Here is a 7,500-nt window from a genome sequence, read left to right as displayed (position 1 = left end):
CCTCTACACCCAAGTTAGGACCAAGGAAGGGCATCAATGACTGCTGATGACTCAGCAGATAGACCTATAGGCTCCCTGAAACAGTCCATCCTTAGCTCACAGGGATGGTGAGGTTGCACCGACCAAAATAACTAACGAGTTTGAGCGGACTTTGAACCCCAGTCTGGCATTCACCAGTCAAGGACGTTACCACAGCGGCCACCACAACCATATGATATATTTTAATTTATATAATAATATTTTCTCAAAAGTAACTAAAATATCCATTAACGTATATCTATAAAAATTTCCTTTTTGCTAAGCTTACTACATTTTATAGTTCTAATTGCCTCTGCCAAGGAGGTCATGAAATGACCTGTGTTTATTTACTTATTTATTTATCTGTTTGTTTGTCTGTGAACAGGATTATGTCACAACATCTTGCCGGATTTTTACCAAATATTAACATCTGGAAGAACCCATTAAATTGTGTAGATGATCCGAATCAAGATCGCAATGTTCAGTTATTATTGTTTTTATTATGCTGTAGATTCATTTGTAGTCAGCATATGGTAGAAGTCGGAAATCTCTGGTAGTTCTTAGTACTTATTTCCTTATGGATTTATCTACAGAAATTATAGCCAATTGTTCATTGAAAATTATTATCATTATATTATTCACAGAAACACGTTCAATACAATAGCTTCTTTTATCATAACTAAGCAATGGCTGTTACCTCGTTGAAAATGACTGTTGTTATATCATCATTTTCAGAAACATGGCCTCTACAAAATCTAGAAATTATAAAGGAATTTTTACCCCAAAACAAATCCCATGATATGATCAATTCTATTCCTTAAAGATGAAGGCTTAGCTTAGCAAATAACAACAACAACAATAATAATAATAATAATAATAATAATAATAATAATAATAATAATAAGGTCTCTCGTGATATTTATGGGGAAATGGGTAATGATACAAAATTATATAATTTCTGTTTGCAGTATTTTTCCTTGCTTTTTTCTATCTTTTTTTGATAATTATTATATATTACATTGGTTTCCTTTCTCATTTACCTGAATTCAAGGCTTGCAATTAGACACACACACACACACACACACACATATATATATATATATATATATATATATATATATATATATATATATATATATATATATATTTATATATATATATATATATATATATATATATATATATATATATATATATATATATATATATATATATATATATATATATATATATATATATATATATATCCTCTGGAATTCCGCCAAATGAGAATTCACCCAACTATTTTTATCATATTTTTTTTTTCTTTTTCGGTGCTAACGGAATTTGTTGATTACTTTTCTGGCATTTGATTAATCTGTTCGTCATCCCACTATTCAAATTTTGGGAATCATATCATTATTATTGTTATTATTATTATTATTATTATTATTATTATTATTATTATTATTATTATTATTATTATTACTAAGCTACAACCCTAGTTGAAAAAGCAAGATGCTATAATCCCAATGAGTCCAACAAGGAAAAATAGCACATTGAAGAAAGAAAATAAAGAGATTGATAAACGATATGAGAATTAATGAACAATGAAGATGAAATATTAAAAAAATACCAACAACATTAAAACACATATTTCATATAACTATAGAGTGACTCATGTTAACCAGTCCAACATTAGAACTTTTGAAGTTCCACTGATTCCACTGCCCTATTAGGAACATTATTCCACAACTTGGTCACAGATGGGAAAAAACTTCTAGAGTACTGTTAGTATTAAGCCTCATGATTAAGGAGGCCTGACTATTATAATTAACTGCCTTCCTAGTATTACGAACAAGATTGAATTGTCCGAGAAGATCTAGATGTAAAGGATGGCCAGAATTATGAAAAATATTATGCAACATGCATAACGAACTAATTGAACGACATTGTCAGAGATTAATATCTACAGTAGATCAGGGATAGGAAATTCAATACGCCGTAAATTCCTGTCCAACAAATTAAGATGAGAATCCTCAGCTAAAGACCATACCGGAGAACAATACTCGAAACAAGGTAAAATTAAAGAATTAAAACACTTCTTCAGAATGGATTGATCACCAAAAATCTTGAAAGATTTTTTAAATAAGCCAATTTTTTGTGCAATTGAAGAAGACACAAACCTACTGTGTTTCTCATAAGTAAATTTTCTGTCGAGAATCCCACCTTAAATTTTAAAAGAGTCATACAGATTTAAAGAAACGTCAATGCTAAGATCCGGATATTTAGGAACAACTGTCCTTGCCCTACTTACAATCATACTTAGAGTTTTGTCAGGATTCAACCTCATTCACTATAATTAGCACCATGCACTATTTTTTGCCAGAAGTCTATTAAGGGATTCACCAACCCCAGATCTACATTTAGGGGATGGAATTGACGCAAAAAGTGTAGCATCATCTGCATATGCAACGAGCTTGTTTTCTAGGCCAAACCACATGCCATGTGTTTATAGCATGAAAATTTATGGACCAAGAACACTACATTTGGAACACCAGATACCACATTCCTATACTCAATATGGTACCCATCAACAACAAACCTTTGTGATCCGTTACTTGAAAATTCAATAGTAATGCTAAGAAACGACTCATCCACTCCCAACTGTTTGAGTTTGAAAAAAAGGTCCTCAAGATTAACACGGTCAAATGCAACACTAAAATCAAGGCCTATCCTACGAACTTCCTGAGCACAATCAAGGGATTTCTGTACAGCACTGGCGATTGTCAGAAGGGCATCACATGATCCAAGGCCTTTACAAAAACCAAATTGTAAACTTGGGAACAGATTATTCTTATTGATATCATTATTACTAGCCAAGCTACAAGCCTAGGTGGAAAAGCAAGATGCTATAAGCCCAAGGACTACAATAGGGAAAGATAGCCCAGTGAGGAAAGGAAATAAGGAAAAAAATAAATTATGGCAGCTTTAACGAATTTTTTATCACATTTCCTTGTTTCTTTGTAACAAAGACATATTTTGAGATTATTTTAATTAATCTATTTGAACGTTCTTAATGACCTTAGAAATTGTCTATTAATTAATCATTACTTCTTATTTAATTTCGTTATTTCCTTATTTCCATTCCTCACTGGACTATTTTCCTCTGTTGGAGATCTTTAGCTTATAGCATTCTGTTTCTCAACTAAGGTTGTAGCTTGGCTTGTAATAATATTAATTATAAACTACAACTGCCTTGTTTCCTTTTTAAAAAATTCTATTACTTGATACAAACTATTCAAAGGGTTTAAAGGTACCTCATGAATGGCAGACAAGCGACAGTGACAAAGCCCTAAAGACTGACAATTTATATATATATTATCAGCACCCAAATCCCTTCTTTAAGAAGATAGGACCAGGGACGGCCGGACAATGACTGTTGATGACTCAGAAGGGGACCTCTAGGCTCCCCCAACCTCACCACACCCCTCCTAAGCTCACAATGATGGTGAGGTTACCGAAACGACAAGACACTATTAAGGTTTAGCAGGTCTCGAACTGGACTCCATGCTGGGACGTTTCCAATAGGCAAAAAGTCTTCTTTTGTTCTTCCAAAAATCTTTATAAAATTCGTGAAAAGATAATTTACTACATCCTTTGGCTGTAAGAATATGTTAGGAAAAGTTGAATTTCATCATATTTCTTTTAATTGAATTTTGATGTTTTTATTTCTAATTCTTTGATGCTCAAAGAAAGAAGAAAGTAATTGAAAATCTCTGATAAGTGAAATGCATAATTATATTCCCTTCTCATCTAGTAAAGTGTGGGATAGATGGAGGAGAACAAGTCAATCTCCAATCGGTTTATCAACGCACAAGAAGTGCTTATTTGGAATACCTCTCCTTCAATTCTTTAATATTTATTTAATGGAAATTATTATTATTATTATTACTCTGTAAGCTGCAACCCTACTTGGAAAAGCAGGGCACTATAATCCCAATGGCTCCAGCAGGGAAAATAGCTCGGTGAGAAAAGGATATAAGGAAAGAGATAGAATGGTGTGCCTCAGTGTACCCTCAACCAAAAGAACTCTAACCCAAGACAGCGGAAGTCCAGGTTACAGAGGCTATGGCAGTACCTTACACATTTTTTTTTTTTTTTTTTGCAATTAAACGTTACATTAACATAATAGATCTTCGCTTCGAGCATCATTTTTTTATGTTAATTGTACTTCTTTAAAAAGAAAAACAAAATTTTCTATACATCAATTTTATATGCAGGGAAATGTAGCAACGACTCTCGAAGATAAATTGTTCAAATTTCTAGCAAATAATTACTAATTTGTAAATGTTGATAACGTTTAGGCTCTTCGTCATTAGAACCAAAGTTTTCAGGCCCATATGACGAATAAAAAAATAATATAAATTTTTCAAGGTTATTTGAAAGAAAGAAGAGATTTTGAAGTTTATAGGGTCACTTGAATAACTCAGATTTTGAAGTTTTTAAGGTCATATATAAAATCCAAGATTTTGAAATGTTTAGGTGTACATTAAAAAATCGGTGATTTAGACCTTTTTAAGGTCACTTGAAAAATAACTTTTTTGGGAAGAGTTTGGTGTTCTGGCTTATGTGTAGAAAAATTTGCCTTTATAAATTCCTGAAAAGTTTATTAGTTTCTCTTTATATGATATACTCATAGTTCAAAGCTTTGTATTTTTCATTAAATTTCCTTGTTATGCTCAAAAACCGCCTTCTAGAAGGGATCTCCTTCGTTTCATATCGGGAAGATTTTGAATAATCACAATAGGCCACTTTCTGTTTTCTTTTTAAAATTTTTCTTTGAATACATTCGGTTTATTTTTACTTCAAGGGCTTTTATCCTATCACACAATGAAACTCTGCGCCCTTTGGAAACTAATAGACCAGTTTGTCGTAATTAGGTAATTAGATTATCACATGTGGTATTTCCCGTCTATTGTCAAATCCACATTATGGAAGCACTTATAAAAGAATAAATTCTTCAGTTTCTTTGATGAAACCGGATCAATCTGTAATGAATAACTTCCTTCGCCTATAATGGTTATCGTGAGCCTTTAGACAGTGTATGATGAAAATGTTTACAGGATAGAATAATCGTCTTCACTTTCATAATATTAATTGATTCCTGAGATGACCCGACGTCCTTGCTGCTCTGGTATTCTTTTTAAGATTAGGTCTCTTATAATGTATTTTCTAAAAGGAAGTTGAGTTCATTGTGTTTACAATTTTCTAAAGGTGAAGTAATCTTCAACTAACCAAACCTAACATAACTTAACCTAACCTAACCAAAGCCATCTCAAAAGATATTACGCAAACCTAAACTAACTTGACCTATCCTATTCCAACCCAACATGATCGAAGCTAACTTAACCTAACCTATCAGTGTCAATGGCCTTAGATGTCAAGATGCCAGAAAACCTCAAAACAATCAATCAATTATCCTTACGGTCTAACTTAACCTAACCAAACTTAACCTAACCTAACTCAATCCAACCTGACCCAACATAACCTAACCTAACCAAGCCTAACCTAACCTAACCTAACCCAACCCAACTTAACCGAAACTTACCCAACACAACCTGACCAAACCTAGCTTCACTGAACATAACCCAACCTGACTCAACCTAACCTAACTAAACTCAACACAACCCAACCTAATATAACATAACCTAACCAAACCTGACCAAACCTAAGCTAACCTGGCCACCCTAACCTAACCCAACATGACCCAACCAAACATAACCAAACCTGGCCCAACCTAAATCAACTTAACTTTTCTCTAAAAAGACCAAATTGTGTATAACGCCAAAGAGAAAAAGTATGATTGGAATAATACCAGATAATAAGGCGCAAAAAGGATATTTCTTACCAATTCTTTTTGGTATAATTTTCCTCATTTTCAACTTCCAATTTTATATTGAAGGATCGTTTGCTTTCTTTTGTTTAGCCCTAATTCTTTCTTGCATTTAGCTTCATTATTATTATCATTATTATTATCATCACTGTTATTATTATTATGGTTATTATTATCATTATTACTACTACTACTACTACTACTACTACTACTACTACTACTACTACTATATTATTATTATTATTATTATTATTATTATTATTATTATTATTATTATCACTACTACTACTACTGCTACTACTACTACTACTACTACTACTATTATTATTATTATTATTATTATTATTATTATTATTTCTCATTTTTATTTTTATTCTTATTATTATTCTCATTATCATTATAATTATCATTTTTATTTTTAATTTTTTATGTTTATTTATTATTATTATTATTATTATTATTATTATTATTATTATTATTATTATTATTATTATTATTATTATTATTATTATTATTATTATAAGGTAAACTTGATAGTCTTGATAATCTTGGAATCAAATCGAATTGGAGAAAAGGCCCTTTGAAAATGCTCTTAGTTTAGAATTATATCCCAGATTAACATAAAAGAGAAAAGGCTAGAGAAGAGAAACACCTGAAAAAGACGATTGAAGAGATCGTGTTTTGTTACATATAAAAATTGATAAGAGAAAACATGAGAATATAAGGTCTCTTATATCGATTCGTATATGTATTGACTTTTATATCATTTTATCATTCTTCAAAGCAGATAGGTTTCATGGTTTTACAGAAACATTTTATGTGTAATAGAAGAAACGTACCCTGAATATCATATTACATTGACATAAAAGATTCAAAGTTTTATACCAGTAACATATCAGAGTCAACAAGAAATTTGAGACACAATATCATTTTCCGATTTCGAAATAATTTTCCTGCATATTCAAGAGGTCAAATTGCAATTGACACTTGAATTAAGTATTGCAACATTGCAGCATTTATTTTCTGTGCTGAAGTAAATGCTAATTGCATTGATAGTCTCTTGGTCTGAATTATTTAAGCAGCTTGGTACGAAAAAAGGAATCGAAATTACATATTTGTATAAGGTATTATCACTTTTCGATGGTTTATATTATTTATGTATCGTTTGTCGATGTGGTTTTTCATTGAATTGTTGTGTGTAACAAAATTATAAATATTGATAAAAAGATAATGATAATAGCAACCTTGATGAAACACTCGGGCACATTATTCTATCGTATTTCTCTTCCTCTTAGTTTATTTGGTGACGTTTTTGTAGTTTATATATGAAAGATCTATTTCGATATTGTTACTGGTCTTACAGTGTTTTATCTTAATTGTTGAACACTTCTCTTGGGCTTATAGCATCCAGCTTTTCCCGCTAGTGTTGTAGCTTAGCTAATAATAATGATGGTGATAATAATAATAATAATAATAATAATAATAATAATAATAATAATAATAATAATAATAATAATAATAATAATAATAATAATAATCAGGAATCAGAATTCCTTCCTACCTCTCAGCCTGGGAGGCAGAGCCAAGCTCGTCGTACATCTGCCACC

The sequence above is a fragment of the Palaemon carinicauda genome, chromosome 32 (genome assembly GCF_036898095.1).
Source record: "Palaemon carinicauda isolate YSFRI2023 chromosome 32, ASM3689809v2, whole genome shotgun sequence".
Classification (NCBI taxonomy): domain Eukaryota; kingdom Metazoa; phylum Arthropoda; class Malacostraca; order Decapoda; family Palaemonidae; genus Palaemon; species Palaemon carinicauda.
This window is presented reverse-complemented; position numbering follows the sequence as displayed.